Below are 19,144 nucleotides of genomic sequence, written 5' to 3'. Positions count from 1 at the left end.
AGCTGTAGTCATTACTGACTGTCACATGACCTGGATCACCTAGCTGGTGCACAGCTGTAGTCATTACTGACTGTCACATGACCCAGATCACCTAGCTGATACACAGCTGTAGTCATTACTGACTGTCACATGACCCAGATCCCCTAGCTGGTGCACAGCTGTAGTCATTACTTACTGTCACATGACCCGGATCCCATAGCTGGTGCACAGCTGTAGTCATTACTGACTGTCACATGACCCGGATCCCCTAGCTGGTGCACAGCTGTAGTCATTACTGACTGTCACATGACCCAGATCACCTAGCTGGTGCACAGCTGTAGTCATTACTGACTGTCACATGACCCAGATCACCTAGCTGATACACAGCTGTAGTCATTACTGACTGTCACATGACCCAGATCCCCTAGCTGGTGCACAGCTGTAGTCATTACTTACTGTCACATGACCCGGATCCCATAGCTGGTGCACAGCTGTAGTCATTACTGACTGTCACATGACCCGGATCCCCTAGCTGGTGCACAGCTGTAGTCATTACTGACTGTCACATGACCCAGATCACCTAGCTGGTGCACAGCTGTAGTCATTACTGCCTGTCACATGACCCGGATCCCCTAGCTGGTGCACAGCTGTAGTCATTACTGACTGTCACATGACCCGGATCCCCTAGCTGGTGCACAGCTGTAGTCATTACTGACTGTCACATGACCCGGACACCCTAGCTGTAGTCGTTACTGACTGTCACATGACCCAGATCCCCTAGCTGATGCGTAGCTGTAGTCAGTACTGACTGTCACATGACCCGGATCCCCTAGCTGCTGCACAGCTGTAGTCGTTACTGACTGTCACATGACCCAGATCCCCTAGCTGGTGCGTAGCTGTAGTCATTACTGACTGTCACATGACCCAGATCACCTAGCTGGTGCACAGCTGTAGTCATTACTGACTGTCACACATGCTGCATTCATTCCTACTATAGATCCACAGGGTGTCTGACACCCATGCACTGTTGGTGGATCCTGAGTACAGGTTTGGTCACCCCTGTTCTAGACGATGCACACAATAATGTTGTTATGATATGTCGTTATCGTGCATGTAAAACATGGGTCTTCAAACGGTGGCCCTCCAGATGTTGTGAAACTACATGTCCCAGCATGCATTGCCACATTTATTTCCTATAAGAGCATGCCAAAACTGACAGGGCATGCTGGGACATGTAGTTCCACAACATCTGGAGGGCCACAGTTTGAAGACCCATGATGTAAAACGTCATCTATTGTGTAGTGTTCATTCTTGCACCCGCTATCTTTGAAAACCCATGCAGTTCCTCTTCCCTGCCTGGGGTGTCGCTGTCTGCTGTGGTGTTTCTAGCACAGGTCTGGTTTGCATATCGGTGCTGATATACAGACCACACTGTGCTATTGTGTAACGCAGCTTACGCTTGCTCAGGATGGGGTGATAGATCTCCTCTGCCTGGGCCAGGATATCTGTGTCGGAAGATGCTGACACCGGCCTTATCGCTATCTCCAAGGGAGGCAAGTTTGGGATATAGCCAATGGAGACATACAGTACATGCAGTGGTCGACAAAGGTTGACTCAAGCAAGAGTTCGACATGGAAAAAGTCGACGTGAGTTTTTAATGATTTTTTTATTTACACCAACTTGTTCATATATCACCATCGATGTGAGAATATGTGTGTCGAGCGCAGCGGTACATTAACACAACGTAGACACCTAAAAAATTTAAAAACCTCATGTCGACCTTTTCCCATGTCAACATTTTGCTTGTGTCCACCTTTGACCATGTCAATCTAATGCATGCTGACCTTTTTTTCATGTGTCGACCGATAGTGGTTGACCTTTTGACTGCCATCATAATGGCCCATACTCTCTATGCAGTGATGCTGGTGATTACTATGTAATGTTAGTTATCACACTTGTTATTACAGGATGTATATATTTGTCTGGTTTGTCACCATGTGAAGGGGTGGGCATTGCCCACAACGTGACAGTGATGTAATCTGCAGCCGTGATAGCACCCGTTATCCTGGGCCGGCTACGTAGACGTACGTCACACTTCTGCTTTCTTCATATTGGTTTCAGTTTTGTTTTTATATGCAAAACTGCCATTGTTCTACTAATTCCATTTATACAGCACTAAAGGAGATGACATTAATATTAAGGCGCCCACTTGTGGCATCTGGTGGCATTGCAGTCAATCTCTGATTTTATATCGTAGTTGCCAACTTTCTAACGTGTCTAGGAGCGGGCAGCCGGGTTGGCACAACAGTACAGGCATTGGCTCATCCGCTATACAATGCAGAGATTACTAGCAATGCACACTGGACTTGGGGGGCAGTGCACCTGGGGCCCCTGCACTCTAAGGGGCCCACTGCTGCTCCTGTCACCCTCTTCTTGACACCCACTGTTTTTCCCTGTTGCCTCTCCCTGTCATTCACTGCTGTATTGCAGCAGCAGGTGACGGGGTTGGGGTGCGGGAACTTGGATTGGGGTGCAGGAGGGCACCCAAATTATATTTTTGCACCTGGGCTCACCACCCACACGTTCTACCACTGAGTAGGAAAGTATACGTCAGACGCCAACTGTTCTGCGAGCGCTAACAATTATTACACCTACTCAGACTTACATCATCTTACAACTACGTGCAACCTCAACATTGTGCGTGATTCCCTATCAATCCCTACATCTCGTATGTACCAAGAAATAACCCTAGGTGGAAGGATTACATCTAACCACAGAAAAAGAAACCGACTACAAGCAATGCACATCGTCCAAAGATTTTATGGTTATTTAACCCTGTGCGGTAGGTGCATTTACCCACGCTCAGTGACCCTGTGAATGGGCGCCCGGCTCGTGCATGAATCACACAGTAACTAACAAACCATCCGGAACCCAATGGAAGGGGCACAGAGACAGAACGCGGAATTCCCGCTTGTACGGTTACATTGCGGGACGCATGGACCACGTGGGCGCAGGGCAGGGATTAGTGGGAATCTGTAACGGATTTTCCACGTGGATGGCGTCTCTGTGTGATAGCTGGAATCATGACGCTTATTATCACAGACAGGTTTATCCACTTCAAAAGGCCGCGGCTGCATCACGCTCCGTCCACCCTGGTGGGTACTGTTCTGGAGACTCAAGAAAATTGAACTAATTAGGCCATTATAATTGGCACATGTCACAGTCCTGGACTGACGTTCCCAGATAATGGCATGTCTGTCTGTACGTTATAAGATGCCGTAAGATGTGCTCTACTTCCCCAGCACCAGTGCATACTGGGAAATCACTTTCCACCAATGCTGGGATATGTCCCTGACAGAACCGTAATAAAGGGGGAGATGTATCGAGCCTTAGAGAGAGCGAGAACTGAGAAGTTGCCCAAAGCACCAATCGGATTCTAACTTCATTTTATACGCTGTGCTAGATAAATGACAGAAGCGGTGGTTACTATTGGAAACGTCTCTACTTTATCTCTGTGCAAGACTGGCCCATTTTCACCATTGATTTGTCCCAGATTATTCCCAGTTTGTACACATGAGTGCAGTAACCGCCGGGGGTCTCTGATGCAGTGAGACTTTGGCTCCGTGGAAAATGGCGCAGTGGCCATACGCAGCAGGAAATCAATATGCATGCAGGGCTATGGGACAGTGCTAGAGTCAGGAGCGCTGCCGGCTAGAGAGGAGGGGGACCAGAAGAAGACTGCACACAGGCCACCTCCTCTCTTCAGATGCCCCAGGCAGGGCTGTAGAGGGTGGGTGTGACCTGGGTAATGAATGGGGCGTGACTTAAACAAGGAGGCGTGGCCACTCCAGCTGTACACCTTCTCGAGCAACATCTCCACTTTTATAAACCCGCAATAGTGGTGGTTTTTCCTATGGACTGCGGCCTCCCCAGGTACAATCCGACACTGTGTTCTGACAAGTGAAACCAGATGCTGTTGGTGAGACTAATGCACTGGCTTCACTGTGACTGGCAGTGACTCCCTATTGGTAGTCTGACCAGCCAGTCACCGACTGTCCCATTGGGAGGTGTTTCTTCTCTCCCGGATGCCTCCATATAATCCGGGGTCTGCACACTGCCGAGGCTGATACTGCGCTTGTGTCGGTCCCAGGGCTTTTCATCCGCAGTGTACAGGCACCAGGACTGTTATTTTATGGGCTGCTGCTTCTGTCCGGACCCTGTGAATTCTGGGTACATTTTGTCTGTAGGTGACCTCTCTCTACAGCGCAGTTCCCTGTCGCCCCTCTGCGGGGGCGGTGGCGTCGCTCTGTTAGATGTAATTGACAACATTGGCGCTGTAAGCAGTAATATAGGATGTTCTGTACCTGGCGCGTAGGAACCGCAGATCAATAACAAGTTAATAGCAGGGTAGGGAGGGGAAGGCTCGCTGAGGGAGCAGCTGGAGGTAGGGGGATGCTGTACAGGCTGGATACAATTTCATACAAGAGGAAATTACATTACTGTAAAGGATATAGACATTTTTATTGGCAATAATCCTCGGAGAGGTAACAGGGCTCTGTACACGCTGATCACCGGGTGAATTCAGACTTTATCATCAAGTTGGTAAAGATGAGCCGTAACCCATTCAGCAGTGCTGCAAAAACATTACACTGCGATAATAAAATATACTCACTTACGGTGGGATCCTGTTATTTGGCCCCAAATTGTCCAGGATTTCAAGCCCAGAATTGGAGTATCCAATCCTGGGAATTTAGGATTAGACTGCACATGCGCAGTCTAATGCCGGGCAGCGTCTGAGCACCCGTTCAGATGCTGCTCGGCTGTTCCCGACCCGGCGTGCAGCCTGTGTAGCGTGACTTGGTCATAGGTCACACTGCGCAGGCCGCATTGCTGCGCCTCCGCCGCAGAAAACCTCCTCCACCTGACCTTGCCTAGCATCTCCGGAATCACACCCACTGCCTTCCTCCACTCTGCTGCTGCCTGCCCTGCTCCACCGCTCCCCCAAGTAAGTCAATGTCGATCCCGGGATTGAGTATTTTTCAATCCCAATTCCTGGGATTGGCATCCCTATAATCACTCTAAGGGGCAAATATAATAAAGTATCTAAAAATGGTAAGAGGGGCTGTTGCCCATAGCAACCAACATATGAATAGCGGTAAGTGCTCAATTAGTTTAGTAATACCACTCAGGTGCATGAGAGGGAGGGGTAATACTGAGTAAGTAAAAAATACATTGTTTCCCCAGCTCACTGAATGGTATTAGTAACCAGTCTAGAACACTGCATGATAATATAATTCAGAGATATTCAGTGAGCTGGGGGAAACAATGTATTTTTTAACTTCGTATTAAGATGTGTACCGTGCTATGCAATCTGCATACAACTTTGACAAGAGGGTTATTCTGGTTCACTCCTTCTGGCAAATTCCTTCTTAGATGGACAAAACCATGTGCACTACAGGTGGGGCAGATGTAACTAGTGCAGAGAGAGTTAGATTTGGGTGGGGTTTTACTTCAAAGTGAGATCTATATTGCAGTGTAAAAATAAAGCAGTCAGTATTTACCCTGCACAGAAACAAAATAACTCCCCCAAATCTAATTCTCTCTGCACATGTTACATTTGCCCAGTGGCGTAACTTCAAAAATTGCCCCCCCCCCCCCCCCCCGCCAAAGGTTTCTGGTGCGCCCTCCCAACCCGCCACATATACATACATACATACATACATACATACATACATACATACATACATCTATACTTACATTCTCAGGAGTCCGTCTGTCAGCGATGCGGGTGGGAATCCGGCTGTCATTGGCGAGGGTTGGAGCTGGGATGCCTGTCAGCGCTGCAGTGGTCCCAGGTCCCGTCCTGGCTTCATTCTGATATGAAGAACGGACCATCACAAAATGTCCACCCCCATACAGCAGACAGTTTTAGAGAACTGTCTGCTATATGGGGGCGGACATTTTATGATGGTCCATTCTTCATATCATCAGAATGAAGCCAGGACGGGAGCCGGGACCACTGCAGCGCTGACAGGCATCCCAGCTCCCACCCGCACCGTACCGCTATTACAATAGCACCGCAGCCCCCCCCGGTGCCCGCACTCACAGCTGCGGTGCTATTGTTACGCCACTGCATCTGCCCCACCTGCAGTGCACATGGTTTTGTCCATCTAAGAATGAATTTGCCAGAAGGAGTGAACCAGAATAAGGCCCATAGCAGTGGTGTAACTATCATGGGTGCAGGGGATGCAGCTGCTATGGGGCCCAGGCCTTTGGGGGGCCCGAAAGCCCAGCAGGCTATCCCCTGCACCCTTTTGTTTTTTCCCCACATACTTCAGTGCGGGCAAATGCTGCACCGCTGTCCCATCAGTATCCCGGCACACAGGAAATCGGCGGACCGCATGCAGGAGCCCGTGTCCAGCCCACAGCCACAGGACATCCCGCTCACTGATATCGGCGGCTGCCTGAGCCCCTGCGCAAAGGACACACACCCAGCACAGGAGACTGGCGGCTGCCTGTGATGCCTGAGCCGCTTACAGGAGCCGGGGCGCAGTACAACTGAACGGCAGCTGCATGAGATAAGCAGGGGCCGGGCTAAAGATGCCACTGCCGGAGCCTGATGGCGGCCGGGTGAGAAATATGCCTGTCACAAGTAAAAATCCTTTCATTGCTCACCCCTCTCTTTCCCCTCCTCACCTCACTCCCTCCCCACAGGACATCCGGCGCACATTTCAAAAGCCCCTGCACACAGGAGACATGGCACACCTCACCCCTTCTAACTCTTCCCCACTCTCTCCTTGTTCTCCCCCACTCTCTTTCCTCTTTATTGCTCTCTCCCCGTCCCCTTTTCTCTATCTTTCTCTCAACTCTCTTGCCCTAGTCTCTCTCTTTATCCTCTCTCTCCTCCCCTCCTCTCTTCCCACACTTCCCCTCTCTTTCCTTCCACTCACTCACTCACTCAGTCTCTCATTCTCTTTCTCTAACTGAAACCACCTCTCTCTAACACCATCTTTCACTCTGTCTCCCCCCCCCCCCTTTATCTTTTATCTCCATGATGGCATCTCTCACTACCTGTCTCTTCCCCTGACTCTCTCTCTTTCTTGAAAATGGTGGGAGTGGGGGGGGGGGGGGGGGGGAATACTATGGGGCCCACGCAGTTCTAGTTATGCCTTTGGCCCATAGTGCAGATCCGCACTATATAGTCCAGGGTTGCCAACCCTCCTGGAATGGCCGGGAGGCTCCCGGTCCCCCAGGAAGGAGGGCAACCCTCCCCGATACCGACGGACCCCATTCCCCCCCCACACACACACACACACATGTTCCCGGTGGCAGAAGCTTTAAATTGCAGTGATTTGCGGCTTTTCGTGGAAGGGGCAGGGCTAAATATGCTGTACTTAGATATAGTGCTAGGGACCCCCAATATACAGAAGCCTTGACGACGGCTTGGGGGCATGTCATACATTTGTGCAAATATATGTAACCGATATCTCTGAATTCTATTATTATGTAGTGTTCTAGATTGGTTACTAATACCTTTCATTGAGCTGGGGAAACATTGTATTTTTTACTTGCCCATAGCAACCAGTCAGGTTCTGTCTATCCCCAGTGCTATGGGTGCCAGCTGATAGTGACAGCGGTGGGTGCTCGTTGTGAAGATGCACCCCTTCATCCGCATAGGTGACATACAGCTGTGTGGCAGCTGTTAGTGGTGGGGGCGGCTTCATGCTGGTGTTGGGAGGGCTCAGGCAGGTGGACACGCACACACATCTCTCTGGCTCTCTCTGTCTTTCTCTGCATGGGGTGCAGCAGCGTCTGGCGTTAGTTGGGCTCCTATATTTTCATCCTGGGAGGGGAAGGACACGGGGTAGATCGGAGTGACCAGAGTGTTCTGTACTTCAGATACCATGCATTTGCCAAACTATGGCCCTCCAGCTGTTGTGAAACTACAAGTCCCATCATGTCTTGCTGCTGTTTTGCAATTAGGGAATGCTAAAACTATGGCAAGGCATGCTGGGATGTGTAGTTTCACAACAGCTGGAGGGCCACAGCTTGGACATGCCTGAGATAGATCCCTGGTGCTGCTCCAAGGATCTATCACATGGGTCTTCAACCTGTGGCCCTCCAGATGTTGTGAAACTACATGTTCCAACATGCATTGCCACATTTTTTCCTATAAGAGCATGCCAAAAAACCTCAGGGCATGCTGGGACATGTAGTTCCACAACATCTGGAGGGCCACAGGTTGAAGACCCATGATCTATCAGAATGCGGGAGATGAGAAGTGCAATGCAGGGCAGCAGGAGATTTATTGCAAAAATGGGGGCCTCCTGCAGGATGCGGAACAGTAGGCAGCTATGAGTTGAGACTATATACATTTACTGTGGAAAGGTGTGGAATCAGTAGTTTTTTTATTTATTATATATATATATATATATATATATATATATATATATATATATATATATATATATATATATATATATATATATATATATATACCAGCATTTACCTCTAATGTAAAGCATAGTGCCCCCATGATGCATGAGTATCACAGGAGGAGCCAAGGCTGCAAGGCATTAGCAGGACACATCTGTAGTAAAGCCCCAAAACATGATCGCATGTTGCATGGTTATTTTATGTACATAATACATTTCTAAACTGACATTTTGAAAACCTAGAAAATTAAAAAATGGATTGAAACAAAAAAATTGGTACTTGTTTCCTAGAACGGCCACAACGATTTAGATCGTTGTGGTCGTAAGATAAAAAATCGGATCGATCGCATCGCATGCGATTTGGTCGCATACGATGCGACCGATCCGATCGACCGATTTTTCACCCGATTTTTTTTTTTTTTTTCACCAGATTTGTTTAAATTGCCCCCCCAAATGTTAATAAGTGTGCTAGACCCCACGATAGACGTGAACCCGAAGCGTGGCGAGCGCAGCGAGCCCGCGAGGGGCGGCGGTGCGCGTCCTCCGACCTTTTCATTCCCCTACTATCCACTAGGGCGTGGAGTGAGAATATAATAGTGTGGCGAGCGCAGCGAGCCACCGAGCCCGAAGCGTGGCGAGCGCACGCGTCTAACTTCACAGGTATACGCGGCCCCTCGCGGGGCTCGCTGCGCTCGCCACGCTTCGGGCTCGGTGGCTCGCTGCGCTCGCCACACTATTATATTCTCACTCCACGCCCTAGTGGATAGTAGGGGAATGAAAAGGTCGGAGGACGCGCACCGCCGCCCCTCGCGGGCTCGCTGCACTCGCCACGCTTCGGGTTCACGTCTATCGTGGGGTCATGGCGGGCACATAAAAAATGTGAAATGGGTCATATTGGCCCATTTCACCTTTTTTATCATTTTTCCCTATGTGAGATGGACTTAATCAAGTCCATCTCATCTTGTGCCATTATAATGGCACAAGACCGACCGATTTCAATGTTAAAAGATTTTTTAACATTGAAGTCTATGGAAAAATCGGGTCAATCGGTCGGTCGCATCGCGGCCGATTTTAATTGGTCGCGACCGACCGATTGACCCGATTTCTGTCAATCAAAGTGAAAAAATTGTAAAAAATCGGCCACATCGTGAGGATCGTGTCCCTTAATTAAGAGCCACGATCACTCACGATTGTGGCCGTTCTAGGAAACAAGTACCAAAAAATTTTTTTTTTCAGATCCTTAAAATCCAGGACCTTGTTCTGCACAAGGGATTCTACACTATAACAGGGAGATGTGTGTAATTATAGGGAGGACCACTAGATGTCAGTATAATGCCCTCATTGGAAGTGAGAGTTGTGTTTTCTCAGATGCCCCTTGTGCCTTATTTGAAATCAAATTTAAAAAATAACTTAATTCTCTGCGCTCACCTTTAGCAATATATTACCACCATAACATGCAAACTGCACTAAAGCCGAGCTCCTTAGGTCAGGGCTGCCAAGAGACTCCTCAGGCTATGCAACTATAACCCATGACCGGGGTTATTGCCGCTCCAGTCCGGGCCGGGACTTGGTGTAAAAGCAGGGTTGCCGACCCTCTCGGAATTACCGGGAGGATCCCAAAAATCGGGTCCTCCTCCCGGCCTTCTGGAAAGGTGGGCAACCCTCCCGGATTCTGGGGGACCCCCACGCCACCCCCCGATTGCGGCGTCTTCCCCATACCCTTGGATTGAAATCCGTCAATCCCCAGGTCTCAGAGGAGGGGGCGGAGCTAAAATTGTCATTTTAGCCCCGCCCCCTCCACGGAATCTGAGAATTGGGGTTTTTAACATCCTGGGGGTGGGGCTTAATGATGTAAAGCTCAAGCCCCGCCCCCCGAACTGCAGCTGGAAGTCTCCTCTCCGGGCTTCTCCCGGAGAGGAGACAGAAAAAGTTGGCAACCCTGTGTAAAAGGGGTACAAAAATAATAATAACCCGGGTCCTGTTACCCGGTGTCTGACCTGGAGTCAGGGGCCGTGTAAATGGATAACCCGGGTCATCCGACCCAGAGACCGCAGAGCCCTGAGGTCAGTCCGGAGGTTGGGCAGGGGCTGCGTATAGCCTCCGCTGCTGTATGCGGTACTGTGCAGCGCCCTGAGGTCAGTCTGGAGGTTGGGCAGGGGCTGTGTACAGCCTCCGCTGCGGTACTGTGCAGTGCCCTGAGGTCAGTCCGGAGGTTAGGCAGGGGCTGCTTACAGCCTCCGCTGCTGTCTGCGGTACTATGCAGCGCCCTGAGGTCAGTCCGGAAGTTGGGCAGGGGCTGCGTATAGCCTCCGCTGCTGTATGCGGTACTGTGCAGCGCCCTGAGGTCAGTCCGGAGGTTGGGCAGGGGCTGTGTACAGCCGCCGCTGCGGTACTTTGCAGCGCACAGAGGTCAGTACGGAGGTTGGGCAGGGGCTGCGCACCGCCTCCGCTGCTGTCTGCGGTACTATGCAGTGTCCTGAGGTCAGTCCGGAGGTTGGGCAGGGGCTGTGTACTGCCTCCGCTGCTGTCTGCGGTACTATGCAGCGCCCTGAGGTCAGTCCGGAGGTTGGGCAGGTAGAACGGATTTCCTTAGCAGTGAGAACAGGGTCTGGCACTGCAGTCCCCGGCATTAAAATGCCAGGTAAAAGCCTTGTTTTAAGGGGAGGCAGTTCATTATTTAAGTTGGGAGGTATGGGTAATCCCTGCAAAGCCACGCCCCCTATTTGCTGAGGCCGCATCCCTTTCATGCAGTGATATTTATGCGATAATTTCGGAAAGTTGGCATCCTGCGCAATGACTTCATCAGTCACTGTCACTTTAACAGCAGCTAATGGCGCTACTGGGTATTACGCAAAGTGTTGCACAGCTACTGTGTCAGACGTATTGATTGCATGACCTATGTGACACTAGTTTATCTCTAGTCCTCGTGTAGTGTGATAATAATTAGCATTGCCCAATAATGACAACAGATTGCGATTTATACAAACAACACTTTCCTGGGTTGTGAATATGATAGTTCAGTGTCGGCTGAGCTTTCCGTGTCCCGTGCCAGTGCGCCCCATGTAGATCCCTACCTTAGCGCTAGAATGCAGGTTATCATGGCAAATGCCATCAGATTTACTAAACAGCCCAAGTACTTATCCAGGTGTGACGTTGACTGACATGCAGTAGTTATACACTTAGTAATCTGGCTGGAGTGGAGCTTGAGCAGAAGTGGAGCTTGAGCAGAACGGACAGAGCACCAGCTGGGTGAGGTGCGGCACTCTTGCGGTATTTGCCGGATCCAGTAGGAGGATTTAGCGGCGTGTCTGGAGCCATTGGCGTAACTATAGACGGTGCAAGCAGTGACATTGTTGTGGGGCCCAGAGGCTTAGAGGGGCCTGGACCCAGATTATAAAATTACACAATGATTACCCAGATTTGACTGCTAAGTAATTGGGTCCGATCCATTGCCCAGCCTGTTGTGTGATATTACATCTTCAATGAGAGGTGTCTGTAGTGGATGTTATAATGGTAACGGGCTGCATTAATGGGGCATAATATGAACTGGAGGGCACTAATGTGTCATGTGATCTGTTCATTGTAATGTGGAGGGCACTATAATCTTACATAACAAAAATGAGGGCAGAGCAATGTGGGGTAATATTAAATGGAAGCAGTATAGTGTGGCATAATATGAACAGGGGACACTGTCATGTGCCACAAAAAGCAACAGGCTCACTGGGTGACATAATATGAATAGGGGACACTATGGCATAATATGTACTGGCAGCCCTACAATGTGACATAATGTATACTAAGGAACTATGATGGTTCATATACTAAACCAGGGCACCACTATTGGACATAATATTAACTAGGGTACTACTGTGGTTCAGGATTTTAACTAGGGCACTATTATGGGGCATACAATGAATATCTGCTACATGGAGGTGTTTCTCAAGTATCATTGGTACAGGATCCCCTTAAATATGTTACTATGGGGACCGCAAAGGTCTGGTTACACCCCTTTCTGGAGCTAAATGGAGCATGTTCGTGTCCCACTGTGGTGCTCAAACACTGTGCCAAGATGGCGCCACATATTCACAGAAGACCAAACTGTGGCCATTTATATTCTAAATGTAATTCATTGTATAAAACTGTACGTTCACCTGGTGGTCTAGTAATGTCGGCGGTAGGCCCCAGCAGAGGTAAGGTGCAGCGCTAGTAAGGCTGAGACACTGGTGGTCCTACCAGCAGCCCTAGAAGAGTTATCATGATCCTGAGGGATCACCGCCAACTGGGTTCCTCCAGAATGCCAAGTCCTGCAGTAGTGCTCCAGATGCCAACATGGCTAGTAAAGTCTCAAAGCTGGTTTTGCCCTATATGTAGCTCCTTCCCTGGCTTCTAGCCCCATATGATCGCACATGTGTGCCACCATGGTACCCAGGCTGGGCTGACCATCATGGACAGATAATAGAGGTAGCTGGAATTGCTAAAGATACTTGTGGCATTCTCCCCCTTTACCAGACCTGTGTGATAAATGATGCAGGCAGTGGGATGTCGGCCATCTTGTGGCATACGTGCTGACTGTTCCAGCGACTCTGTTTGTCCCTGCGCTGCTAGGTCTCTTGTGGTCAACAGATTACAGCCAGAACTATAATCCATCTCCTGGCTGCACTGAGTTGAGCCCAGCATTCCTGTAAGCAGCACCCTGCCAGCTGCCCAGCAGTCCTGGACCGCAGTGAGCAGTCAGGCAGAATTCTGTCAGCACAGCTAGCAAGGAGGTGCTGCAGCAACCATACGCTGCCTAATGGGTGTGGGAGGACCTATGTGCAGATGAAGTTGCTGATGTTGTTGTGGGCAATTGTTCTATTTATCCACTTTTCCACTTCTTAGCAGGCTTGATGAATCTCTGCAGAACCATGATGGAGGCCTTGTGTTGCCCAGAGCCGTGATGGGAGGCCTTTGGGCGGCCCAGGACAATGACTGGAAGTGTTCAGGCAGCCCAGGGCAGTGAGTGAAGGCCTCGGGCGGCTCTGGGCAGTGAGGGTAGGCCTCGGGCGGCTCTGGGCAGTAACGGGAAGGCTTCCAGCGGCCCAGACCATTGGTGGAAGGCCTCGGGCAGTATACAATAGTGACTGGAGGCCTTGGGCAGTATACAGTAGTTCCAGAATAGTGACGAAGCACATGCATTTATATAGCAGCAAAGTCCACGCGTCCCCTTGTATTCGGGTATTGTACCATATTAAACAATATTCACAGAGCATTATCCCTGGGTCTGAAACATGAGGTAAAATGCCACCATTTTGGGTCAAGGAATGTTTCTAGTGGGACAGAACATTGTTCATCCACCAGTAGGGTTAAACCTCTGCCTCCCATGCTGGGATCTACCATAGGAACTGCATGCAGCTACCAGCATGAATTCCCAGTAGCTTCCTGCTGCTGCTGCTGCTGGGAAGTGTCCCGACACAATGGGATCAAAGATGTAGGAAGCGAAACCTTGCTGAGGGAAAGGTTCTATATAAGGTGACCGACTTGGAGAAAACCCTCAAAATAGAGTATTCGGGGCCTGTTTGCTGGACGTATTTGGAGGTTGTGCCGCGAAAACACTATTTGTACATGGACCAATGCAATATGAGATACAGACAGCGGGAAACATATTGCACTAAAGGCCTGGTGTAATGATGTCACCTCAGCGGTACTGTCTAGGCACTTCTGATTGGCTGTTTGCCCTGCAGCAATAGGTGTCTGTCTAATGGGTGCAGGGTCTGTGGGCACCTGCTGGGCATGAGCATTCCTGCATGGTGCACTCTGCACCCAAGTAGCATACCGTATACAATATAATCTGCCTCGGTAGACAGCCCATCGCCTGCAGTCCTGCAATAACATCACCGTAAAAATGTCGCAGCGGCTACCATACCACCGTCCGCCCCTGAATCAGCCCCCTAATTACAGTACATGTGTAGCAGCTCATGAGGTGACACTGTAGCTGCACCCGGCGACAATTGGGGTCATTTAGTAAGAGTGCTACTTTACTGCAGAGAGCTTAATGACATGCATGGACCTCGCAGAGCCGGGAACAGGTGTTGCTGGTCTGACTGCGCATGTGAATAGAGGATGCTGCTGGGAGCGGTGACCCATGGTGGTCTGGGTGGGCGGGGTTACTGTAGATCAGGTGACAGAGACCAGCGCCATGTGCAGTTACTGTAGAAGGAATAGCAGGGGATGGAACAAAGGAGGTGAATCGGTTTCACACAACAAAAACTGGAATTGTTCCAATTGTTTTTGTCCATGAATAGGGAGGATGAGCCCTTGGGGGGGGATTCAGTATGTTTTCTCAGTGGACGTTGTATCTACGGTCATTATACTGACAGTCAAAATACTGACATGAACATTATGGTATACATACAGCAGGGGTGTCCAACCTTTCACCTTCCCTGGGCCACATTAGAAGATGAAAATTTGGTTTGGGCCGCACATAAAATAAAATAACAGTAACGATACCTGATCATCCAAAACAAACATAGAAAACCTAGTTAACATATTAAACTTAATTGGAAATGAAGTTAGTGAGATGTTTGACATTGTTTCTCACATTCTGACACAGAGAATAGGCCGAAATTCACATTCTGACACAGAGAATAAGCCAAAATTCACATTCTGACACAGAGAATAAGCCAAAATTCACATTCTGACACAGAGAATAAGCCAAAATTCACATTCTGACACAGAGAATAAGCCGAAATTCACATTCTGACACAGAGAATAAGCCGAAATTCACTTTCTGACACAGGGAATAAGCTGAAATTCACTTTCTGACACAGAGAATAAGCCGAAATTCACTTTCTGACACAGAGAATAAGCCGAAATTCACAATGTGACACAGGGAATGAGTAAAAATTCACATTGTGACACAGGGAATAAGCTGAAATTCACTTTCTGACACAGAGAATAAGCCGTAATTCACAATGTGACACAGGGAATGAGTAAAAAATTCACATTGTGACACAGAGAATAAGCCAAAATTCACATTGTCACACAGAAAATAAGCTGAAATACACATTCTGGCACAGGGAATGAGTAAAAAATTCACATTCTGACACAGGGTGCCAGATAACACATATGCCCCCACAGTGCCAGATAACACATATGCCCCCACAGTGCCATATGACACATATGCCCCCACAGTGCCATATGACACATATGCCCCCACAGTGCCATATGACACATATGCCCCCACAGTGCCATATGACACATATGCCCCCACAGTGCCAGATGACACATATGCCCCCACAGTGCCAGATGACACATATGCCCCCACAGTGCCATATGACACATATGCCCCCACAGTGCCAGATGACACATATGCCCCCACAGTGCCCGATAACACATATGCCCCCACAGTGCCAGATGACACATATGCCCCCACAGTGCCAGATGACACATATGCCCCCACAGTGCCCGATAACACATATGCCCCCACAGTGCCAGATGACACATATGCCCCCACAGTGCCATATGACACATATGCCCCCACAGTGCCAGATGACACATATGCCCCCACAGTGCCCGATAACACATATGCCCCCACAGTGCCAGATGACACATATGCCCCCACAGTGCCAGATGACACATATGCCCCCACAGTGCCAGATGACACATATGCCCCCACAGTGCCAGATGACACATATGCCCCCACAGTGCCAGATGACACATATGCCCCCACAGTGCCAGATGACACATATGCCCCCACAGTGCCAGATGACACATATGCCCCCACAGTGCCAGATGACACATATGCCCCCACAGTTCTTCTTCTTCACCACCCCCCAAACCACGCCACCCCACCCGACCTGTATTAAGGCTGACTTACTATTTTTGCTGCGCCGTCCGCCCCTCCACATTCAGCACTGCAGCAGGACCCAGTCTTTATGCCGCCAGATATGCCGCCTTGTCTCCCTATGGCCGCCGACTGCACATTAAGTGCCAGCCTCCACCAACTCCTTTTGGCGCCTGACCATCCTGTAAGCGCCGTACGTCAGTGCGCGGGTGTGTGGTGACGTCACCCGTGCACCCGCGCACCTCCGCAAAGGACTGCTGGGACCGGGCTTCAGAAGAAACATCATGCCCCATTGAAGCCCGTTCCCAGCAGGTTTTATTGCATTGGGCCGCATTACTAGCGGACCTGGGCCGCATGCGGCCCGCGGGCCACGGGTTGGACAAGCCTGACATACAGTCATTAGCTCGACCTGCATTGGGTTGACCACTGAAGCTCGACAGGGTTGGAAGGTTGACACAAGCATTAGGTTGACAATGGCTAGGTTGACAGTCAAAAGGTCAACATGCGTTTCGCGTTTTGTTTTTTGAGTACTGAACGCCGGTATTGCATGCCTTACCATCCACTAGGGCGTAGAGGGACAATAGGATAATGTGCCGAGCGAGCCATGTTGACTATGTCGACATAAGGGTAAAAAAAACACATTTAAGATTAATGCTACATTTTTGACTGTCGACCTTGCCATTGTCAACCTAATACTTGTGTCCATCTTCCAACCCTGTTGACCTTAGCCATGTCGACGTATTGCATGTGTTGACCTAAGCCATGTCGACTTCCTGTTGTCGACCCAATGCATGTCAACTCATACCCAACCATGTGAATACATTCATACTGCTTTCACATCACAAAATGAAAGTTTGCGCCGGGACTTTGAAACGGTTCAGTCCCGGTGTGAACCTGCATTTTGGGATGTTCGCATTCCCACAGCGAACCAATATTATTGCCGATTCGCTGACATAATCCGGGGGGCGCAGCGGGAGTTGACGCATCATTGGAGGGGGGGGGCAGCGCTTAGAGCTGGCGATGCGCCAAGCTCTGCCTCCTCCATAGTTGCCGGGAGCAACGCATCGCCAAGGTCTGGAGGATTGAGGCCAACAGACGTGGTTCATTGGCACATGTCAGATAACTGAATCGCTGGAATTCACATGGCATTGGTCACAGGCAGTTAGCTGATTGTCTGGTACTTTATCTCTCTCCACTTCATCATGTTTGAAGGGATATTACTACTATTTAATAGTTTCATCCATACTTGGAATGGCCGCGAGGCTCCTGAAAATCAGGTGCCATTCCGGGCCTTCAGGAAAGGTGTGCAAGTTTACCACAGCCCTAGAGGGCCCACCTTCTAGAAAAGAATGGCTAGAATCTGATTGGTTGCTATGGGCAACAGATCCACATTTAGTAAATATGAAACATAAAGGCTACAGCAGGCATGTCCAAACTATGGCCCTCCAGCTGTTGTGAAACTACAGGTCCCATCATGCCTTGCCACAGTCTTGCTATTAGGGAATGCTAAAACTATGACAAGGCATGCTGGGATGTGTAGTTTCACAACAGCTGGAAGGCCACAGTTTGGACATGCCTGGGCCGCTAGAGGGTTTCACCTCTAGACTCCTGCCCGGTCCCTGACCAGCCTATACCAGCAGCCAATTAGTCATCAGTGGAGCATAGAAATGTGGACTTTGTCACTGGCAGATCAGGCATTTATTTCCCATACTGCACCACACACTGCTGCTGGAGTGCATATATCGTGAGCTGCTGAAGGGGTGTGTATCCCTGACGTCCACACACACATCACTATGGATGAGCAGTACAGCCGATGGGCGATCTACCAGGGCGCAAAGCTGTGTGTACGGGCGCTCCGCTGACCGTCTGTACACGTGATGTCATAGCTGGGGGTGCCAATTCAGATGCACGTACAGCTTGCTCCTGACGGGCACTTTGAGTGGCCTTTTGTAAAGTGTGTGTGTGTGTGTAACTGGAGTGACCACTGGTGGATCCTCCGAAGCGTCAAACAGGTGTGCACCCAGCTGAAGAGTTTACATCAGCTTTTTCGGAAAGTATGCAGTACCTGGAACACGGTGTATAGGTCGACAGTAATAAGGTCACTATTGGTCAACATGAGTTTTTCACTTTTCCATTGTTAAAAAATGGTATGTACAGGGAAATAGAATCATAAGACTCATTCTCATGAAAATTGCTACCACCCATAGGCGAATCTAGGGGGTGCACAGGACCACCCATTAGCTTTCCAACGAGCCCAGCCCCGTGTCTCTAGCCCTCTGTGAACTGGAGATACTGCCAGGCAAAACTGGAACGTTTTCCCTATAGGATAACATGGGACCCGCTAATTCCGACCCCCACCCAGTTCAACGGCTGCCAGTTCCCCCTTCGGCATCACTGAAGCTCGAGGTTGATCTCAGTCGAACCCAAATCGCTGGGCCTTCAATCTGATACCAGGCTGGATCCATATGGGTTAATTGGTTCCAAGGATATTGAGGTTAAACCATTTTTTTTTTTTTTTCATTTCTTAAATGTAATTTCATGACTGTTTATGTTCTGTGAGGGCAGATTTCTCTGGAACCAGTTTCATGGGACCAAAATCATTCGAAGCCAACTCAAAAGTTCTTCAATATGATATTGGTCTCATGTAAATGGGTCAGTTGGTTCTGAAGATATAGCCGGTTGGTTAAAGGGGTGGGGGGGGGGGGGGAGAGGGGAGTGGTTGTCTCTCCCCCTTACACCAGAAAATGCAGGGACTAGGCTGGTGTATAAGGGGTCAGCCTGGGAATGTCCCTGCATGATCCTGGGACCATATTCCCGGGTAAATCCCTGCATTTTCTGTTGTGAAAGGGGTATTATCAAATATATCAAACAGCCGTGACCTGCAGTGCTCTGAATACAGCCGGCCAGC

The sequence above is a fragment of the Crinia signifera genome, chromosome 12, assembly GCF_055691185.1.
Source record: "Crinia signifera chromosome 12, ASM5569118v1, whole genome shotgun sequence".
NCBI classification, from domain to species: Eukaryota; Metazoa; Chordata; class Amphibia; order Anura; family Myobatrachidae; genus Crinia; species Crinia signifera.
This window is presented reverse-complemented; position numbering follows the sequence as displayed.